Genomic DNA, 23,988 nt, shown 5'->3' on the forward strand with positions numbered 1-23,988 from the left:
TGAGGCAATACTTACAAAAATAGTTGCATCACATAGACATGATTGGGCTTCTAGATTTCCAGAAGCCTTTTGGGCATACCACAGAACATGGAGAAATACCACAAGATATTCACCATATCAATTAGTATTTGGAAAAGAACCCATCTTCCTAATCAAATTCAGGATTCAAACATTAAGAACAGCCCAGGAGGTGGGTTTGAATTTAAATGAAGCTCAGATCAATAGATTACAACAAATCAATGAATTAGATGAAATCAGGCTATCTGCTCTTCAACACACGACACTAATCCAATAGCAGAGAGAGAAATGGCATGATGCCCTTATTAAAAAGAATATCTTCCACGAAGGAGATTAGGCACTCCTATACGATTCCAGGTTCTAGGATTTCCATAGAAAACTCCAGACCAGATGGTTAGGACCTTATGAGATACAAAAAGTGCAGGATGATGGCACCATTACATTGGCAACCATTGATGGATGTGGCTATCCTTTCAAAGCGAATGGTCATCGAATGTGACTGTATCGCAAACTGCTTACCAGGGAGTCCTTTTGCCAATATTTACGTTAAGATTCCATCATGCAAACTCTCGCCGAAGAGGATAACCCATCCTCAGCATCAATCCAGTGAACAACTCATTTCTTTTTGAATTTTATATACAGATTTTTCTTTCAATTTAAATTTGGTTGTATAAATTGTGTTCTTTTGTATAGATTTTCGTGTTGTTCCATTTAAGGAATAATTGTTGTTCCTCTTAAGGAACAACAGCTGTTCCATTTAAGGAACAACAATTTTCTCTTTATTTAACTTTTGTGCTATTCCATTTAAGGAACAACTGTTGTTCCTTCTAAAGAGAACTTGTTTTTCCATTTACAGAACAACAGTCCCCTGTATATACGATTTTTGTGTTGTTCCATTTAAGGAACAACTATTGTCCCTCTTAAGGAATAGCAACTGTTCCATTTAAGGAACATTAGTTTTGCGTGTGTTTTCTTTTTACTGTCCCATTTAAGGAACAGTTGTTGTCCCTCTTAAGGAACAGCATCCATTCCATTTAAGGAACAACAATTCCACATGTGTTTTCTTTATGCTGTTAGATTTAAGGAACAACTGCTGTGCCCCTTAAGGAACAAAAGCCTTCCATTTAAGGAACAACAATTTTGCAGATTTTTTCTTTTTGTTGTTCCATTTAAGGAATAACTATTGTTCCTGTTAAGGAACAACAACCGTTCCATTTAAGGAACAACAAATTTGCATGTGTTCTTCCTCTTAAGGAATAGCAGTCTCACATGTTTGTCTTTTTGTTGTCCCATTTAAGGAACAACTGCTGCTCCTCTTAAGGAATAGCGGCCATTACATTTAAGGAACAAAAATCTCACATGTTTGTATTTTTGCTATTCCATTTAAGGAACTGTCGTTGTTCCTCTTAGGGAAGAGTAGCCGTTCCCTTTAACGAACAACAATCTCGCCTATTTGTATTTTTTTGCTATTCCATTTAAGGAACAATAGTCTCACATGTTTGTCTTTTTGCAGTTTCATTTAAGGAATAGTTGTTTTTCCTCCTAAGGAACAACAATAGTTCCATTTAAGGAACAACAGTTTCGCGTGTGTTTCTTTCTGCTATTCCATTTAAGGAAAAATTGTTGTTCCCTCTAAGGAACAACATCCATTCCATGTAAGGAACAACAGTTGCATTTACATTTGTTTTTGTTGTTCCATTTAAGGAACAATTGTTGTTCCTCCTAAGCAACAGTTGTCGTTCCTTCTAAGGAACAACAGTTTCACTTCAGTTTGTTTTAATGTTATTCCCCTGAAGGATCACATCTTTCGCTTGCGTCTATCTTCCCGTTATTTCCATTAAGGAACAACTGTTGTTCCTCTTAAGGAACAACAATTTCGTGTGCAATTTTTGCCTTTCTGCTATTCCTCCTAAGGAACAACAATTTTGCGTGCACTTGTCTTTTTTTCGTTGTTCCTCCTACGAAACAGCGGCGGTTCCTTTTAAGGAACATTACCTTTTTTTGTGTGTGCATTTTTTTATTGTTCCTCCTTAAGAACATCACTCTTTTTGAGAGATTTTTTGTGCGAACATTGTTTCACTCTTCATGATCCTTTGAAGGAAAGAATACAAACATATATGGAAGTATACAAAATTTAAAGGTTACTGGAGTAAGCAAATCGAAGAGAAATTATCTTCTTTAATGAGATTACTTTGTATTGATTAGAAAAGGGGAGGACACACCTATCTATATCACTTTGTTGTCCTTATTTTCATTATAACTCAAATTGATTTATTACTTGTACCATGCTAGTTCTTCCCTAATTCTCATAATTATCTTTGTTTATTCTCATTGAATATGAATAAGGGCATATTTTCTTCTATTGATATGTTCAGACTTCTTCCACCATCCCTACTCTTATGGAGCATTGAGCCATCATTTATATATAAATAGGAAGTGCTATATAAAAGATGAAAAAGGAAGGAAATAATATATATATATATATATACATACATATATATATATATATATATATATATATATATATATATATATATAGATATATATAGATATAGATATATGTTTACTAACAATTCTATGATTTGTTAGATGGAGGATAGGGGGTCTCATCATGAGCCAGCCTACCATGATCATAAGGAAGCGGTGAAGTGGAATTCCCACTATAACCACCACACCAAGGATATGATCCAATGGACACATCAGAAAAATAAATGTCCTTGGAACAAGAGGTCTCATCATGAGCTGGCCTGCCCACCTTTCACTCCTTCCCACTCAATGGCACTGTGATCCATCTGGTTACCAAGCTAGCACAATGGCCTCAATTCTGACATCACAAGGCACTTTCCTAAGTGTACATAAAGGATCATGATTCCAAAGGGTGAAAAAGAATCTCTGTCAAGGTTATAAACACCTATGGGCAACAGAGCTCTGCTGATGGTATTGGAGTCATATTTGTCAACATCAATAGTAATTATAACCCATTTTCTTATTTATTTATCTTTATTTCACAAGAGATTATGTTCCCAATTCTTTTTTAACCTTTATGCATGAAATATCATTTAAAAAGTCAATCATAATGGTTTAAGTGGAATAATGACCGCATAGCATTTTACCCACATCAGATGTCCTTTTCTCTTTTCAAATAACTCCATGGCATCTCTATATTTATTTGTAATTCTCATGCTATGCATCAATTTCAGCAACTCAATATTTTTGTGATCTTGTCAACAATATGTATAGCTCGCCATTTTTACCACTGTACGATCGCTTTCAGTACGTCGTTCCTTCATTTAACTAGTCAAAGGTGACCTCTCATTTTTCATGGGGGTGTGGGTGACTTCCAAAGCACTTTTGCATACGCTTCAATCTTTTATTTGGTTGTACTGGGCTACATGATATCCCATAATAGCAAGTTCTTTATGGTATCTATGTTAAAAAATTACTATCCAAATTTAATAGCTTCTTGTTCCATTGATGGCTCTGTGTATTGTTGTGTTACCTATGTTAAAGCTAACAGTGTGTAGAATTCAAACAAAATGGGAGGACGATTGGTACGCAGCGAGCCATAGACACTAGCTATTTCTGATGCCACTCGAGAAATTTTAGTATGAGACAGACGGGTCGCATATTTCACATAACTGCAGCAACCCAATGAAACCGTTGCTATCAAATTTTTATAGAATTACAGGATGGCCATTCTATAATAAGAGAAAGGCGAATGACAGTAATGGATGTAGTAATAGTGGAGGTGTCTGCATTACCAGCAGTTAAACCCATATGGACGCATAAAAAATTGAGGCTACAAGACACGATTTCCATCTTTCAGGATGAGGGACAGAACCTGATTGTCAAAGGCAAAGGAGTTCATGCCTCATCTCTGGGAGAACCATGGACAGAGCTGGCTAAAATCGTTCAGAGCTATATCACATGCGATGGAAGAAAATATGTGGTAAGACCACGCCACCAGAAATAATTAGCAGTTTTAAAACATAAACGTTCTGTAAACTTGCCTGCATATTTGAAATTCTTGTTGCATGACGCTGCTCAAAGAATAAAGAAATACCAGCATATAGAGACTATTGTAAGTCATCATTGTTTAATTAGGTTGATAGTAAGCTACAATCTAGCCCAGCAGCAAACCTGTTGGAAAGAATTAGTGTTTACTATAGAGGGGGGGTTAGCCTTACCTACCCCAAAAAGGAAAAGGACTACCAACACAGTAAATAGACCATAAAAACGCAGATGATATGCCAAGACAAGTCAGGGAACAGCTGAAAACCTTCTAGGTAGCAGCAACCAACCCTTAGAATTATCTAGCCGTGAAAACGAGCAACCTTTACAGCTAGAAGGAAGAGATAACCTAGAGTCAGAACTTGAGGAGGAAATAGATCATACTAGTGAAGAGGAGAGGGATGAAATAGAACTCCCCTTAATGCCCAACACAAGTCCACCATAAGATTTACTTCATGATGTTGAATTGGCCTAGATTTTGACCAATATGAGCGAATATATACAGCCCGAAAGTCCACTCAACCTCAATATTGAAGCAGCACAATTAGAAGAAAACTCTACCCACAATCAGAGTATATCAGAAGAAATAATTGGTGAAGCAGAAACAAGGGCAAAAGTCACTTAGGAAGAGGTGGACCAAACTAGGGATACCCCTCCAAAAGAACCTAGTCAGGTCAATTTAAACACAGAGGATGTGGGCCAAACGGAGGAAATAGAAAACAATTAGGGTAAAGACACGACCCTTGGAGAACAGAACCCAAATGAGCAACTGAGCTCGGTAAGAGCAGAAAGAGTTAGTTAAATAGTTGTTCCTCCTAGAAAGAATAAAAGCGAAATTAAGAGGTTGAGGAAGGAACAACAGAAGCTGCAGAATTTAGTGAAAAGACTCAAAAAAAGATAAGGACATTAAAACGAGGGAAAATTTCAAGCAGAACCCCGAAAACAGTGAATGCAGCCATTCAAACTGAATTCCATGATACAAGGGATACTGGGACTCAAACCAAGCCCATATTCATTCAAATTGATAAGGAACAACATGCAACCGTTACAAAAGTGGCTGCCCAAACAGAGAATGTACATTTTTGTAATGTATCTATTCAAACAGAGGCAATATCCTCCTACAGTGCAGAAACCCAGACATAAAGTCTAGTTGTCCATAATAAAAGAATGCAGACCTTAAGCATTCCATCCCATGATAAGAGTATTCAGACTATAGGTCCTCAGTCTCATAATAAGAACACCTAGACAGATATCCAAGCCAAAGATGTTTTGATAGGCAACGATCCCGGTATAACAAATATTTAAGAGAATCTGGCACAGGCTCAGCTAACCATAGAATGGCTTGAGGAAGAGACCGATCCCCAAAAAAGGTACCAAGAATTACATAGGTAATCGTGGGATATCAACACGTCGGAAAGCGAGGCCTTCAAGAAATGTTGGAGGGCAGAAGAAAGAACTGAGAAAATAAAGATCAGACTACAGGCAGTCATGCATCAAAGAGATACTCTCTATTCCCTATACACAGATGTTTTAGCATGCAGGTCCCCTACCAAGAACAATGCTTTATTTTTGTTAGAAATGTATTTACTATTAAAAATTAAGCCTACCAAGGTAGAAAAATCCATAGAATTGAAAATTGTGGAAGATTTCATAAATTGTTGTAAACACCATGGATTGAAAGTTCAACGATTGCTCTCTGAGTTTTATTTGCATAATTTTGTATTGGAAGAAGAAATGGAGAGGAAGCCCAGCCCTTTTGTGGGGTATATACAATTTCAAGATTTCATTTCATTTTTTGTTAACTAGTTGAAATGGTTCAAAGCCCATAATACTTTCCAGAGGCGGGAAAATCGGTTGGGCCTTTGGGTCAAGGGTCAACCAAAAAACTCACTATAAATGCTAGCCAAACACAGAAGTTTGATGTGAAGGGAAGGAGTAATCCAGGTATTGGGGCCCATTCACAAAGAAATTGTCCAGCAGGGGGTAGAGTATTTTCTCTCTATCAAAGACAACTCCTTGGCAGCAGCTAAATTCAGATGGACAGTTTCCAATCGTAATGTGCAGGACAAAGAACCATTCAACTATAAAAACTTTAAATTGGCCGCAGATCGCTTTGTTACTTATAGAAACCTTATCTTGAGGGAAGGACCATATTGGCTAGGCTGTCAATTTCGTAGTCCTATTATCCAGTATCCTGCAGAAGACTATAAAGCTATATCTGAATTACCTGAAGGACAGACATGACACATTTTTTAAACCTTCGCCAAGAATCATGGGTTTAGGCCACTTCATGACAATCCTTCTCCAACATATTCCTTGACTACTCCACATACAAACTATATGGTTTTCATGAGGACATGAAAAAGGGTAAGTAGGGGAGTATGTTGAGTCATGGAAAAGGTATATATATATATATATATATATATATATATATATTTCATTATTGTTTTCATTATTTATATCCCTTATACACCCTGAAGTGTTAATGTATCAAAGGATTATGGTAAAAATAAGGAAATTATCTATCATCACGATTTAGCTAATTGTTATCACTCCTTATGCAAGAAAAGGATGAAATGGCACAACTGTTGTTCCCTAGCCAGGAAACAATATATAGGCAGCACGCCAAGGATGGAGCGCGCAGTTATGGATAAGAACAAAGGAGATCAAAACATCAACTCAAGGAAAGAAAGTTAACTAAAGATGGAAGATTGCATGAATCCCTCAGGATCTCTTGATCTTGAGGGATCACTGTTACTATTTTACCCTTCTTACCGCTTGGCCATTATAAAAGGCAGTGATTGTAAAGAGAACGGGGGATGGGAGATTATTCAGAAATTACTATTGTATTTTTACTTTGATCATCGACTATCGTTGTTGAAACAGAGTACGAACTAGCTGTAACTATTTTGCAAATGATTAATATATAATATAGTTGTTGTCCCTTCTCTCATACTTAAGTAATCCAATGGTGTTCATTGGCAGCTAAGGGCCCGGTCCTGGTGGATTCACTTGCTATTTGTGTATCATTCTTTTATGATTTCTGTCGTGTGATAGTTTGGTTTGATTTCCATTTATCGTATCACTTTGCTATTTCATATTCCTAGACTTAACGTAATTATTATGTTTTACATGCTGCAGAAGTATTCGTTTAGGTTGTTATTCAACTACCTATTTCAATATTTCCTTATTATGATTTCAGATTTAGTCATTTGAGTTCAGCTGTCTACGCTCTCAGACGGAGATCCCTACTGTTCAGATTAGAAAAAACTTTTGGAATATCAATTAGTTACAAGAGAAATGAGTTATTGTTACTGTATTCTTGACTGATACTTGAATGAATGTTTGGTTTGGTTTCGTTAGCAAGACAAGATTTCTTTTAATTGTAATTTGAATTCACTAGATGCATCCATTTACTCTTGTATTTGAGAGAACTATACTGCAACGTAGAAACATTACTCTTGAATAAATAGCCCCCACGAACTGCGTACACCCTTGAAATAGAAAGTCTTGCCTGGATTGGTAACTAATGTGAAGATAATTAGGAGTTAGAATGATACCTTTTGTACCTCAACATCCTTATCTTAAACTAGAATAGCATGGAAATTGATGACTAAAGGACCCCACTGTTTTTCTTGTAGATTTTTTTGGATTTTTGGAATAAGTTTGAAGATTTTGGCTCCAAGTCTCATGCTCCTACATCAAGAAGGCATACCCATGCTCAGCATATAAAGTTTCATTAAAAGTACATAGTTAGTCATCTACATATATAGACCCATTATTGGAATGGCCATCAATGTAAAGCCATTGTACGAATGATTTGGTACATTTCCTAAAATCGCAGCCTGGATGGATGAAACTAGATCTTGGGTCTTCTATCTCATTCAATCATTTGCTCAACTATTAGTATAACCATGTCAATATGTGATCTAAAGTCGAACATGGGAAGACACCATCTGATTACCATCCAATGATGTCAGCCATTAACAAATGCGAGAGAAATCATCGATAATGATAATGATCCTAAAGGTCAACAATACATTATGCATGGTGTGAATAGATGTTTTGATGTCGAACACCATACAAAGTCTTTTGGTCAAAGGACAGTGATGTCAACCTATCGCCAGAAGTAAGAAACTTGTCGTTAATTGATGCAAGCCTCAAGGTACTGGAAGGGTGTTTTTAAGTGAACTTCTTGGATAATGTGTTGATGTCGACAAGAAGCGACTCGACACAGGAGGGCCTTGATGTATCCCACATAAATGACATGAAATGAGTGTAATGATTTTAGAGACGGAATTTGACTGCCAACACAAGACTTAGGAATGACAGTCATGAAAATGAAGGTTTATGGTATTGAAAAGGATGAATTTTACTGATTGACTTCTCTTGAACATATCGACGACACTGAATGAATTGGAAGCATTGACCCAAAACCAAAGTGACGGATGGTGTGTTAGATCGTAGCTATGATAACCATCAAGCAGATAACCCAACCCAAACAATCTGAATGAATTGGAAACATTGACCCAAAACAAAAGTGATGGATGGTGGGATAGAACATAAGTATGATAACCGTCAAGCAGATAACCCAACCCAAATATTCATGGAGATGAAGTGAAAGTATCATGTTCAAGAGCGACCTACTACCATAAAGTTGTTTACCCCTTTTTTCCATTTTCCCTAGTCATTGCAAACTAGTACCTCTTTATTTTTATCAATCTTGAGGAGGATAACATAGGCTTGTTGTATAACTCCACCCTCGGGTGAATCCATCACTATGTGATGTTTTAATGAGGATAGCGAAGGTGAAACTTGGTCTTATTTAGATGGACAAGTTTATCACTGTTTGATGTTTTAATGTGTTTAAAAACAAAGAAAACTCAGTCCTTTTCATGTTTAGAGAGTTTGAAAAGGGACAAAAAGAAAACTCCGTAAGCTCTTTTTCGTTAATTTGTCTCTTAAGCCTAAAAAAACATAAAACAATATAAGAGAGAACCTATTGACAATGTTCAGTCAACGTATTCCTTTTTCGTAGTTAATCTATCTCAGCCCGAAAAAGGGTTAAACTTATACTGAGTAGATGTCTTTTCCAATCCGTTAACGAGCTAAAAAGGACAAGCCCTCGACAATATTTTCATATTTCGAGAGTTTGAAAAGAGCTTAAAAAGGACTCCAGTTTGAGGAACGAGTGGTGTCTACGGTAGAAACTGGTCTCGGTGAGGTTGGAAGCTCTCAAAACATGCTGATTTATGTGAAGAGGTTGGCTAATAAGACCACTCATTGCAACTATTCCTCAAAAATGGTAAAACAAAAAAGTGAAAGAGTATGATCGGCCAAGCAGATAGTGACGATGGAAGGAGGAAAAATCAAGGATCATATGAAAAAAAAGGATGATAGAATGGAAATCATGAGGGTTAAAATGGAAATGGATTCATTTTTAGACAAGCTAGAACCATAGGGAACTATGCATGGATTCAATTTCATGTTTACACAAGCTTGAAATGAAAAACTATGCTTGGATTTAGTTTCATTTTTACACAAGCTTAAAACGAAGAACTATCCTTGAATTCAATTTCATTTTTACACAATCTTGGAATGAAGAACTATGCTTGAGATTGGTTTACATGCCCGCAAGATGATGAAAGGGAGAGTCACCTGTAACTAGATGGAAGTCATTGCAGTGAAGCAGGATGGTTATCCAACACCTTTTCGGCTTCGTCCATATAGGGACAGAGGCGAATGGGGTGATTACCTTTGCATATCCTACAGGGGAACTTAACTTTATTAGTAGGTGCATGTCCCCCAAGCTTCATTACATTCACCTAAGTAGACTACTCGTGGCTACTAGGTGGATGGAATGAAGGTTCGTTTATGAGATCAAGTGAAAGAATCGACTGGGATTTTACGAGATCTAATCAAAGACATGAATTGTAACTTTGCTCCAGGGGACCTTGTTTCATATTTTAATGAGCTTGACACAAGACAAGGAACTGTGCTCAAATTCCTTGCTTAATTTTTTAACAAGCCTGACACAATACAAGGAACTATGCTCATACTCCTTGTTTCATTTTTTAACGAGGTTGATATAAGACAGGGAACTATCCTCATATCCTTGGTTTCAGTTTTTAACGAGGTTGACATAAGACCATGAACTATCCTCATGGGAGTTGTTTCATTTTTTGGTGAGGTTGACACAGCAAAAGAACTATCCTCATGTTCCCTTTTTAATTTCTTAATGAGGTTGACACAAGACTAGGAACTATCCTCATGGGAGTTGTTTAAGTTTTTAATGACGTTGACGCAGTAAAATAACTATCTTCATATCCTTTGTTTCATTTTTTAACAAGGTTGACACAAGATAAGGAACTATCCTCACATCATTGGTTTCATTTTTTAACGAGATTCACACAAGACAAATAAATATCCTCATACTCCTTATTCACGATCCATAAGAGGTCAAGACTTCCAAGACGTTCTCATCAGATGGGATAACAATGCTCTAGAAGGAGATATCTAGTTCCAATGCCCCCAATACATAATGTACAACATCAAAGAATTGATCGTTTGTTGTTGTAGGCATGGAACGGGTTGCCACATAATTAACCCTTGCGGGGGATGATACCATTGGGACAAAAGGACCATTTACAGAAGATGGTTGACTGGAAGCCATATTTGGAACGGGAAATGTAAGCTAGTCAATGGTGACAATTCTGCCTTCATGCGGGAAACACATCACTCAAAAGAGTGTTGAAACAATAGCTCCCATGTCATAAACATAATCATGCCCAAGAATTAAATTGTAATCTAAAGGGCCTAGGACTACCATCACATTCAAATAAACAATTTTTCCTCCCAAAGTAATAGGAAACTGAGGAAGGATCCTTAATGGTTTACTAGCTCCTTTGTTAAAAGCCAATAGATTCTGGGCAATAGGTACAAGTGGCAGTGAACCAAGCACTTGCCAAGCAGTTGAGGAAAGGATACTCACAGATACACCTTCATCTGTAATAGTGCCCAATACAATCATATTACAAACTTGTACTATGATCTAGAAAGGCACATAGGAAGGAATATGGAATCCTTCCAGTCGATTCCAATCAAAGGAAGTGACTTACGAGAGTAGGAGGATTTTCCTGTTGTTTTGATGGAATAGGAGGATTTCCCTGAAGCTCATTGGAATCCGAAGAAATGAAAAGAAATGAGTGGTATCATACTCACTCTCTTCAGGAATGGTATGATTAACTAAAGGTGAAATTGGGTCAACTGTTACCTCAACCTGTTGATTTGGGTTAGGTATAGACTCATAGGATTCACTTTCAGAGAGATTGGGTTTGACCGATGGTTGGTTTGAGTCAGTCAATTCATCAACTAGTGAAGGATTAAGGGAGAGTTTCCTATAACCAGATGAAGTTGCTGCGGTGAAGGAGGACAATTATCCAACACTTTTTTGGCTTCATCCTGATAGGGAAAAAGGTTAATGGGGTGATTCCATTCATATAACCTATAGGAAATCTTAATTCTACCCTTCTTTCAATGCACTTTACTATTACTAGTTGATCGTCTATCACCAGCGTAATCTCCAGAAGTTTATGACACAAGATGATGTCAACGAGAAGACCATTCTTCTAAGATCTGAGGAATACCAAAACAATTTCAAAGAATATGGTCTCCTGAACAAAGTTAGCATGGATATGAAACTTTGTGAGGCTTGACGGATGGTTTCTCATCAGACATGGAATTCAAGGCAATGGTTGTTTGGTTGCCCCTCTGCTGAATTTGCTTCTTCCTCTTCTTCTTCCCTTTCTTCTTATTCTTAACCACTTGGTTACTAGTACCAAAGCATTCATGAGACAAAGAGGAAGAAGAGGAGGAAGGAGGCAAAGGGTCAACTTTAGGATCAGTTGGAGGTTGATTTTGTCTAGTTGGAGGAGTACTCAATTGTGGAGAAATCACGACATTTTGAACCAGGGAGGTTGAAAAAAACCATACTAGAAATCCAATGGTAAATCTCGGAAGGGACAATGTATCCATAGAAGGAGCACCAATATTTCCAAAAGGAGGAAAACGACTAGGATTTCCATCAAAAGAAATTCCTTCATCGGTGGACTCTGGATTTTTTCCATATGTCTCAACCTAAGACCAACTAAGGAGCTAGCGTGGAGGATGTTATCCAAAGTCAATTAATATTATTTTAATAAAAGTAACATAAAAAATAAAAGGATGGATAATCTAGGCAAAAGGTTTACCAAGCAACTGTGAACTGTAGAATACCTCCTGGCGAACCAAGAAGTACTAGTAGGTAATCTCCCTAAATGCTGTGTTCGTTGTATCACAGTGTACAAGGCGTCCAACTCGGTTACCTAGGGATGGATAGAAAGCTAGTGTTTTCCTCCCATATATACCCAAAAGCACATGGAGGCCCAATCCGTATTAGCACCATCTAATAAAAAACTACAAAGTGAGAGCATTCTCATATACTTTACGTACTATAACACTACCCTATATAACCGAACGTATGTTGGCGAGCTACGATATACTCACGTACGTCGAATGACTTATCACTTTTAGGATGTATTGCAGACAAGTTAGTGACAACTGCTGTGTTTTACAACACTGAAACATGTCTCTATCCTAGAACCTCTAAATGTTATTCGTTAGATGACAATGCTCCATTAGGTAAATTCAGATAAATTTTAAGTTGATCTTCTTTAGAATTTTCCTTTGAAGGTTCACCATGTGATGTATGTCTGCAATTCCTAAAATGCAACTAATATGATAAGCATTATTCTCATTCAATTGCACAATGAAAACCTTAGCTTGTAGGGATAGAGATATCTGATCTTTGACAAAAAGCAAAGAGCACATCTAATGCAGTTTGCCTAGTTAGTCCTTTCAAACATTGACAAACTACAATATGAATCATGCAAGTTTTTATTTTCAATTCCCTTAATGTTATGATGAACAAAAAAAGGAAACTAATGCATATACAATCAATCAATCTTTAACAAGAACGAAGACTTTACGACAGTTCTGTTTCGAAAGAAAAGAGGACTTTTACGACACTTTCTTTCAAACAAAGATTAATCGACTATAATCTAACATTGAATATTGAATAATAATGACAAATAAAACATTTATGGATCGTTAATCAATCAAGTCAAAGTAGGTCTAGAAAGAGGAAATACAAGTTGATTTCAGAGACATACTACAATCATTGATCTTTCAGCAAGCATAAACGGAAGGAAATTTGGAGAAAAAACCCAATCCAAAGGTGAAAATTTTCCCTAAGGTGGATCAGCACAGGTCAAAGAGGGTCTAACTACGCTGCAGAGCACTATCTCTCACTCAAGGGTGATCTACAGAGCATTACCCCATGACCAAGCCTGCACTGATTCCTAAGAGGCCACTCAAGAGTCATCTAACCTAAATTTTTGACCAAATAAGACTTCAGCAAGGCTGAAATACAATCAATCAAAGGAAGTAAGGTAAGGTCTGCTAGAGTGTCCTAGGATGTGGATTAGCTACTTCGAATGATGAGCGTCCCCAGTGGAGTCGCTAATTTCTTCTAGAGAATTTAGTATTTACGAATAAATACTAATTCCCTAGATAAGTAGCCATATATAGAACAACAATTTAAAGCACTTTAGCCTTCTCCTATAAGCAATAGATAAGACAAAGAAGGTGATAATACCTAGTAGTTTTTCATTCCTCTTGTCTCCTTTGTATTGATCATGTCGCTCCTTCCTATACTTAACATGCTTGAGAAGTACCTGTAAACACAAATAGAATACAAAGAACTGATCAAAGAAAAATATCTATTGAATACAGGTAAATGGAATTAGATACATTCACACATATAAGCATCATATAACAAGATAAACATATGGAAAAAGGTTCAAATACTTTATTGAATAGAAGAAGGAATTACAACCATCAAGTCTGATTTGAGGTCACTCCTCCAGCTTTGGTTCCATCAACATCACATCATAGGCATGAGATTCCGGCAGCATAATGACACTTACAATAGTCTCAATTCTCAAACTAACATTATCTCCTCACAATTCATCAAAGTCTAGCCCTTGATCACTTAGATGAATGGTCAATTTATAGGAAGATGGAGGAGGTTTTGTCATCAGTGAGGCTATTGAATGGCCTTCCAAACTTAGAGTTAGTTTCCATGCAGGAAGGGATGAGAGGATAGGAGGTTAATGGATCCTTAGCCTATCCAATTTTGAGCTCATATCAGGGGATAAGAGGTGGGATCGTTCTAGAATGATCTAGAACCAAAGAATATTCCCAAAAACCTATGCTAATTTCGCTCAGTCTCACCTAGCACAGGTCAAAGTGGGACTAAGTTCTATATAGATCATCCTTACATGGGCCTAAGTGCTCCTCAGAGCACCCTTACATGGGCATACCTGCGCTAGTCCTTCAAGGAGCCATTTCAGGTTGTCTTCATGCCATGAAACTATTTGGGAAGGTGATATTCAATAGGTTAACTTGTTTAGGGCATGTAGCAACTGAAATTAGGGTTTGATGAGCCCTAAGACACTGATCTGGATGATGGGAGTGATGTGCCCAAATGGATTTGTAACAGAAGAGCATTGTTCAACGTGGACTTTGTAGCCCTCGCCTATGTAATGCGAACATTGCATGCCTTTGTTCCGATCAGTTTTATTTTGTAAATTTCTGAACAACATATCTTTACACATTTGAATTTGTGCAAATCGAGCAACAAGATTCATGGATCTATCTACGGAATTTTACCATTTCTTGGAGCCCATCGAAGGGATCACCATGGTTGATCAACTTGTCCTAGCTAATGTCAATAGGACCAATGGAGCTACAGCAAAGATTCGCTAGTGCGTGATGAAAATATAGAGGAGCTCGTTGTAAATATTTGATCTCGGGCTGGTAGCTCCTCTTCTGAAGCTCATACCACTCCCTCCTTTCCTTTGTATCGTGATATGAAGAGAAACCCAGCTGGAAATCTCCATTTACTCACCAAACAACACTCGTTCACCCATTTCCAAATTTCCATCTGTGCCATGAAACTTTAAAATGTACATAACTATTTCGCTTATTTTATGCCATATTTAGTTTATAGAATATTAAATGTAGAACTCAATAAAACAATGACTTAGATTGTTCAAATAGAATACTTGAATGTTAAACTGCATAGTGAATTAAAATGTGTACTTCCCAAACTTTCTTCTAATCCAAAATTGTGGTTGAATCATATGTTGTGTTACTAAGCGAGGGTTGGTTTGAAAAATCAAATGGATATTTTTTTGATAGAATTTTCTCATCTTCGACTTCCATATAATTGTAAGACTATTAAAATTAAAATAACTAGCAAGAGGCATATGAAGCACATGATTACTGATTTGAATGATTCAGATGTGTTCACTGTGTTCTTTAATTATACAATTTTTAACTACTATTTTGACTCTCCTTTTTTGAAATTTATTGTTGAATGTTCAGCTTCTTTAGATGTTTGTAATCTATCTAATACCTTTCACTCATATTAGATTGTTGTAAATAATTCTATAAGTTATGTAAGAACATGTGCAAACTTATTTTCAAAATTAGTAAATTTAGATGTGAATTAGAATGTATGGTTTTTATTTTTTGACGGCTATAAGCCAAGTTCTTGTGCAAGGTCTAGATGCACTCTTAGAGATCTTAAAGAACAAAAATATTTGATGTCTTGTCGGTTGGAGTTCCCATGCACAAATAATGTCACTAAGTATGACGCTTTGATAAAAGGCCTTAAAAAAGTGATATATTTGGATGTTAAATAGCTACAAATGGTAGGGATTTAGAAATACTTATCAAAGATTTAAGAAAGTAAATTCATTGTATTTTAATCACTTTAAGAATTATAGAGATGAGCCATGGATTATCATTTGTAACTTTTATACATTCAATATTAATTATGTACATTGAAGTCAAAATGTAAATCAAATTTACTTTCACACACAACTCTTATATTTATACCATTGGGAAACTTTTCTATGGACATGTTTCCTCATGAACAATTTTTCAAGCCTTCTATACCAAACAATATTACAAACTAGATATTTTTTATGATGATTCCTACATTTTAGAATTCCTCACATAGGTATATACTTTTAGGGGATCAACCATTGATGAAAATTGACATTGTGATCGAATTAATACATTGTCTCTAGATGCAAAACCAAAGAGTGAGAACATATCTCTTAAATATGTGGTTTGAACGAAGAAGTATCATGAGTTGGAAGATAAGTTCATGATGGAAACAAACTATAAATCCAATACCTATGCATTGTAATATTAGGTAATGAATCTTTGTAACAAATAATACACACAGAATATTAATCTAGGTATTAGATTTGTGCCTATTGAGAGAGCTACATTTTTTCATTTCCTCATGGAATATAAATATTTTGTTCTCCTAGAAGTACACTGATTCAAAGACCCATGACACTAAAATCATTTAGTATGTGATATAATTCAATAAATGTATAATCATATTCAATAAAAAATCTTAGATATGTATTTAACAACATAATAACAAATGAAAATGAATCTCAATAAGTTTTTGGTTGAAAAAATAATATTTGTCATTCATGATTCCCAATGGGTACCCAATATAGTCCCTGTTAGGAATAAGAATGGATAAATCAATATTTGCATTTATTTCAAAAATACCAATAAAGATTAGATAAATATTACTACATTGTTCAAACCGTGGAACACATCCTCTAATGTTTTTAGGTTCTAAAATGTTGTCTATGTTGGATGGCTTTGCTAACACCCCGACTCGAACCCTTGGATTGTAAATAACATCTACATGAAAAGATTGGGATAGTGGGGGTATCATGCTAATGTGCATGTATGTGTATATGTTTTGGGAGCAAGGTGTTGGTGTGCATATGATTTTATACGTTTCAAGGCTAAAATGTATCATGTTGTAAATATGATATTTCATGAACACCATTAAATGCATTATGACTGCATACCAAATAAGATGAAAATCATATGGGGGGATAAGATGCCATGTGCATACAAATCAAGTTTCAGATAACTTAATAATTATGATAAAATTAAATTGGATTGTCAAAAAAGTCCATGAATGACATGAGTGGTGCTAGGTGTCAAAAAATAAATATGAAAATAATAATGTGTGTGGGAGTTATGAATGAGTCTTAGAGGATCTAATGGGAGGGGATGGGTAATAGGAAATCCTAGAGCCACAATGTTGTGGACATTCCTATCCAATCATGATAAACACCATGGAGGTAGTGGCTCATAACAAGGGACTATAGGTGCAAAGAAGTGGGTGCACTAATTTGGATTGTGTAGAAGGGGGATGTTAGCTATATGTTGGAGGTTTCTTTCCCAAGATGGAAATTAGGGGATGGCCCTATGAAAGGTGAGACATGATTCCCAATGTTTGGCCCTAAAGTGTGCTTGGAGATCTTGGAGGTTGCTTACAGACCCATGGTTTGGAAGTGGTTGTGTAAGTAATTGAGTAGGTCTATCAGGTGGTTGTGCATGGAGTTATTGGATAGGTTAACTAGAAGTCAACTATGGGTGTTTCTGAGGTTATTGTTGAGATAGATAGTATGTTTTTTAGATTTAGTATAGGGACATTAAAGATATGATGGATAAAATTGTGGATATTTTCCTCCATATGATCATTGTCATCTTTGTTCCCATGATTCATTTTGAGGTTGGGGTGGTCAAGGCATCCAAGGTAATGTTTCATTTCAATTACTTTGGGGGTGTTGGGCATAAACTTGAAGTTAGTGGGTAGGGTCCTGAATTCTATGTGCTTGTCAATAGTGCGAAGGGTTTCTTGGTGTCATAAAGAAGAGTTGTTTCAAGGATTTATTTTCTCCATTATCATTGATGGACCTCACAAATAGGTATAAATTAACATCGATATAACCTTTCATTCTATCATCAATAGTGTATTTTTCAACTTTAACATGTTCTTACAAATCTTAAGAGATGATTTCCATTTGTTGTATGCTTGATTTATTTATTTTTCATGATATTGAGACAATTTGATGTAGATCACATAGGAGTATAGCAAGAGAAAAATATAGGGCTTCCCTCATTCTGAAAGATAATCAAAACTTGGATGGCTCAAGGCCATTAACACTTCCTTGTTGTTGTAATTTTATGAAAATTTGGTTGTTTGTACTATAAGGAAATATAGCATGAATTATATTTCCTTCACATTGCAATGTTGTTATTAGCAATGTGATTGTGTTTGTGCTAGAAGGAAATCAATCATATATTACATTTCGTTGGCCTATAATGTTGTTATTGGCAATAAAATTGTGTTTGGGCTAGAAGTGAATCTAGCATGTATTACATTTCTTTCACCTTGAAATGTTGCTTTTAGAAATGTGACATGGGTTGTGCTAGAAGTAAATTTAACATGCTATAGAGTTGTTTTCCATGAAATTTTGTTCATGGAAATATGCTTGTGTTTGTGCTAGAAGTAAATATAGCATGCGCTTGATTTCTTTCTCTCTATAATGTTGTAATGTGATTCTATTTAAGCTAAAATTAAATATAGAACACATTAGATTTATTTCACCTTGTAATATTTTTGTTAATAATGTGGATGTGTGTGTGCTAAAAATAAAACTAGCGCCCGCTAGATTTATTTTAACCTATAATATTATTGTTAGTAATAGTGTGTATGTGCTATAAGTAAAATTAGCATGTATTAGATTTATTTAACCCTACAATGTTTGTGATGTGATTTACCGTGTGTTAGATTTATTTGAACTTGCAACTTTTTTATTGATAATGAGCTTGCGTTTATGTGAGAAGGAAATTTAGAAGGTGCTAGATTTATTTCAAAATCTAATGTTGTATTGACAATTTGGTTATTTACACTTGAAGAAAATCTATAACATGTTAGATTTACTTCACCATGCAATGTTATTATTGGCAACGTGTTTCTTTTTTGCTACAAGTAAATCTACCATGTCCTAGATTTCTTTTGGCTTAGAATTTTTTTGTTGGTAACATGCTACTATTTGGACTAGAAGTAGATCTAAAACAGGCTAGAATTCTTCCACTTTCAAATGTTGTTATTGATAATTTTATTTTGTTATAGAAGAAAATATAGCATATAGTAAATTTGCTTGCCTTGCAATACCATTGTTAGCGATATTATTTTGTTTGTGCTAAAATGAAATCTAACAAATGAGATATTTCTTTCACCATGCAATGCTATGTTGTTGTGTTTGTGCTAAAGAAAATATAGCATATGTTATATTTCTTTTATCTTTAAAATGTTGTTGTTTCCACTGTGCTTGTATTTGACTGCCCTAGATTTATTTTTCCTTGTAATGTTCATTCTAGAAATAAATATATGACTAGTTATATTTCCTTAAACATAGAATTTTGTTATGAACTTCTGTTTTTGCTAAAAGTAAATCTAGTACACTTTAGATTCTTTGATCTTGAAATATGCTTGTATTTGTGTTGGAAGAAAATATAGTAGACACTAGATTTGTTTTTCCCTATAATTTTGTTCTCACAACAAGTTTGTGTTTGTGCCAGAATTAAATCTGGAACACTAGATTTCTTTCACTGTATAATGCTTTTATTTTCTTGTGTTTATATAACAATAAAAGCTCACACATGTTATATTTCATTTGCCTTGCAATGTTGTTATTAACAATGTGCTTGTGTTTAAGCTAGAAGGGAATCTAGAATTTCTCCATTATTTTATTTGCACATAATTTTGTTGGTGTTGTGTTTGTGTTTGTTCTACAGGTAAATATAGAAAATGCTACATTTATGTCACCCTGCAACATTCTTATGTGTTTTATTGTGAGAAAACATCAAAATGTTTTCACCTTGCAATGTCATTATTGATAGTGTGCTTGTGTATGTGCTAGAACAAAACCTAGCACGGATTAGATTTTTTTCACAATACAATATTGTTGTTGGAAACATGGTTGGTTGTGCTAAAATGAAATGTAGCACACAATATATTTTCGTCCCCTTGTAATGCTATTATTTCTAGTGTGTTTGTGTTTGTGCTAGAAGAAAATTTAATACGTGCAGGTTTTATTTGGCATGCACCTTTGTTGTTAGAAATATGCTTGTCTTCCTGATAAAAGTAAATCTAGCACATGCTAGATTTATTTCACCTTGAAATGTTGCTATTGAAAATGTGCTTGTATCTATTATTGAAAAACTCTAACACATAGTAGATTTGTTTGCCCTGCAATATTGTTGTTTGAATTGTACTTGTGTTTGTGTTAAAATTAAATCTAACAGGAGCTAGATTTGTTTCACCATAACATGGTGTTATGTGCTTGTGCTTTTTCTATATGAAAATATAGCATGGGTTACATTTTCTTCACCTTGCAATGGTGTTATCAGCAACACATTTTTGCTTGTGAAAAAATAAATTTAACATGCGCTTGATTTATGTTGTCATGCAATGTTGTTACGTGACTATGTTTAAACTAGAAGAAAATCTAACATTTGTTAATTTTTTTCACCTTGTGATATTCTTATTGATATTGCTTATGTTTGTGCTAAACAAAAACCTAGCTTATGCTATATTTCTTCTAGAATGTGATGTTGTTATTGGAAATTTGTTTGTTTGTTGTAGAAATAGATTATCATGTGTTACATTTCCTTCTCCTTGTAATGTTAGTGTTGGAAATGTGTTTGTGTTTGTGATAGAATAAAATGTAGCATGCACTAGATTTGTTTTGATTTGCAATATTGTTGTTGGCAATTTTTTTATGTTTGTGCTAAAAGTAAATCTAGCATATGTTAGATGTCTTTGACCTTGCAATGTTGTTATTGGAAATTTCATTTCTATTTCTGATAAATGGAAATCAAGCATGTGGTGGGCTTCCTTTGGCCTATAATGTTGTTGTTCACAATATGCATGTTTTTGTTCTAGAAGTAAATCTAACATGCACTAGAATTCTTTTACCATGGAATGTTGTTATGCGCATGTATTTGTGCTAGAAGGAAATGTAGCACACATTATATTTATTGTACCTTGCAACGTTGTTATTGGTAAGGTGTTTATATTTACGATAGAATAAAATATATCATGTGCTAAGTTTATTTTACCTTGCAATGTTGTTGTTGGCAATATAATTGTGGTTGTGCTAAAATTAAATCTAACATGTGTTTAATTTCTTTAACCCTCCAATTTTTTTTAATGTACTCGCGGTTGTGCTAGAAGAAGATATAGCACATTCTAGATTTCTTTTGCCCTACAACGTTGTTGGAAACATGCTTGTGTTTGTGTTGGAAGTAATTCTAACAATCATTAGATTTGTTTGAATCTATAATGTTGTTTTGTGCTTATTTGTGCTAAAGGAAATCTAGCACTCATTAGATTTCTTTCATCTTAAAATGTTGTTATTAGAAATGCACTTATGTTTATGATAGAATTAACTCTAGAATGTGTTAGATTTATTTGCTTAATAATTTTCTTGTTGTAAATAGGCTTCTGTTTTTGTGAAAAGTAAATATAACACATGCTATATTTTTTAACCTTACATTGTTTTTTTGTGCTTGTATTTGAGATAGAAGGAAATTTAGCATGCACTACATTTCTTTCATAATGCAATGTTGTGGTTGGAAATTTGGTTGTTTTTGCTGGAAGGAAATATGCTAGAATTCTTTGACCTTACAATGTTGTTATTGAAAATTTGCGTGTGATCATGTTAGAAGGAAATTTAACACATGTTAAATTTCTTTTATTGTAATGTGGTTATTGGCAATATGCTTCAATTTGTGCTAGAATTAAATTTAGTGTGTGTTATATTTCTTTAACCCTACAATCTTGTTATGTTCTTGCGTTTTTGCTAGAAGAAAATCTAGCATGGGTTAGATTTATTTCATCATCTAATGTGCATGTATTTATGTTAGAAGCAAATCTAGCATGCACTAGATTTCCTTAGCCTATAATGTTGTTGTCGTCAACATGGTTGTGTTTGTGATAGAAGTAAACCTAGCATGCGGTAGAATTCTTTCACATTTCAATATTGTTGTTTTCTTGTGTTTATACTAGAAGGAAATATAACACACATGAGATTTCTTTCACCTTGTAATGTTGTTATTGGAGATGTGCTTATCTTTGGGCTAGAAGGAAATCTTGCATGCACTAGATTTATTTCACAATGAAATGTAGTTGTTGGAAATATGGTTTTGTGTGCTAGAAGGAATCTAGCATGTGTTATGTTTCCTTCAACTTGCGATGTTCTTTTGTTTGTGATATAAATAAATTTAGCATGCACTAGACTTGTTTAGTCATACAATTTTGTTATGTGCTTGCATTTGTGCTAGAAGGAAATATTGCATGCATTAGATTTCTTTAAAATTGAAATTTTCTTGTGTTTGTGTTCGAAGAAAGTTTAGCACAAATTATATTTCTTATACTCTACAATGTTGTTGATGGCAATGTGCTTGTATTTGTGGTAGACCTAAACCTAGCACTTGCTATATTTCTCACTCTGTAATGTTTCTATGTGCTTCTGTTTGTGCTAAAAGGAAATCTAACACATGTTAGATTTCCTTTTACCTTGCAATGTTGTTATTGCTAACAAGTTTTTGTTTCGGCTAAACACAAATCTAGCTTGTGCTAGATTTGTTTTGTCTTGTAATGTTGTCATTGGAAGTATTTATATGTTTGTGTTTGAAGTAAATATAATGGAGACTAAATTTTTCTCACCCTACAATGTTGTTATGTGATTATGTTTGCATTGGAAGTAGATATAATATGCATTATATTTCTTTCACCTTGTAATGTTGTTATTTGCAACGTTTTTGTGTTTTTGATAGGAGGAAATCTAGCATTTGTAGGATTTGTTTTCTTTAGTAATGTTGTTGTTAGAAATATGTTTGTGAATTTGTACTAGAAGGTTATCTAGGATGTGTTATATTTTTTTCACAATGCAATACTATTTTTTGACAATATAGTTATTTGTGCTAGAAGGAAATTTAGCATGCACTAGATTTCTTCTTTTCTTGCATTGTTTTTGTTGATAATGTTTCTAACATGTTGCAATGTTGTTATGTGCTTATGTTTATGACAGAATGAAATATAGCATGCATTAGATTTCTTTCACCTTACAATGTTATTATTCACAACAGGTTTTTGTTTGTGCTAAAAGAAAATTTTGTGGGTGCTAGATCCCTTTTACCTTACAATGATGTTATTGGTAATATGCCCGTGTATGTGCTAGAAGTAAATCCACCATGTATTGGGTTTCGTTAGCCATACAATAATGTTATTTACTTATGTTTGTGCTGTAAGGAAATATAGCATGTGCTAGATTTTCTTTTACCCTGTTGTAATGTTGTTGTTGACAACATATTTGTGTTTGTGTTAGAATTAAATCTAGCACATGTTAGATTTATTTCACATACTGATGTTGATATGAGTTTTTCTTTTTTCTTCCAGAAGGAAATGTGGCATGCTTAAGTTCATTCCCCTTCCAATGTTGTTATTGATAATGTGCTTATGTTTGTACTAGAAATAATTCTTGCACTAAGCTTACATATGGTTTGAACTTATTTTCTTTTGTGAATATGTATGAAATGAGATGTTATAAAAGATTAATTCATTATATTTTTTAATTTATTTGAAATTATCATTATATTTTTTTACAAATGTTTCCATATGCTAAGAACTATGGTACAAGTGAGATTCCAAAAAAACATCAAGGAAAAAGGTGAACTCAAATATGACGTAACACAAGTCTCCTATAGTTGGTATGACATTTTCAAATATAATTTATGTTCATTTTAAAATAATTAGACAATATTCTAGTATGTAATTTAAGGCTTAATGAATTGTGATATATCATTGAATGATCACCTAGCTAAAATTGCTACGAAAATTGAAATACACCATGTTAGTATGAAGTTTCCACATTAAAAACCCACTTTCACATAAAA

The sequence above is a fragment of the Pinus tabuliformis genome, chromosome 5_1 (assembly GCF_031772625.1).
Source record: "Pinus tabuliformis cultivar Carrire ecotype Pingquan chromosome 5_1, CPIR1, whole genome shotgun sequence".
Classification (NCBI taxonomy): Eukaryota; Viridiplantae; Streptophyta; class Pinopsida; order Pinales; family Pinaceae; genus Pinus; species Pinus tabuliformis.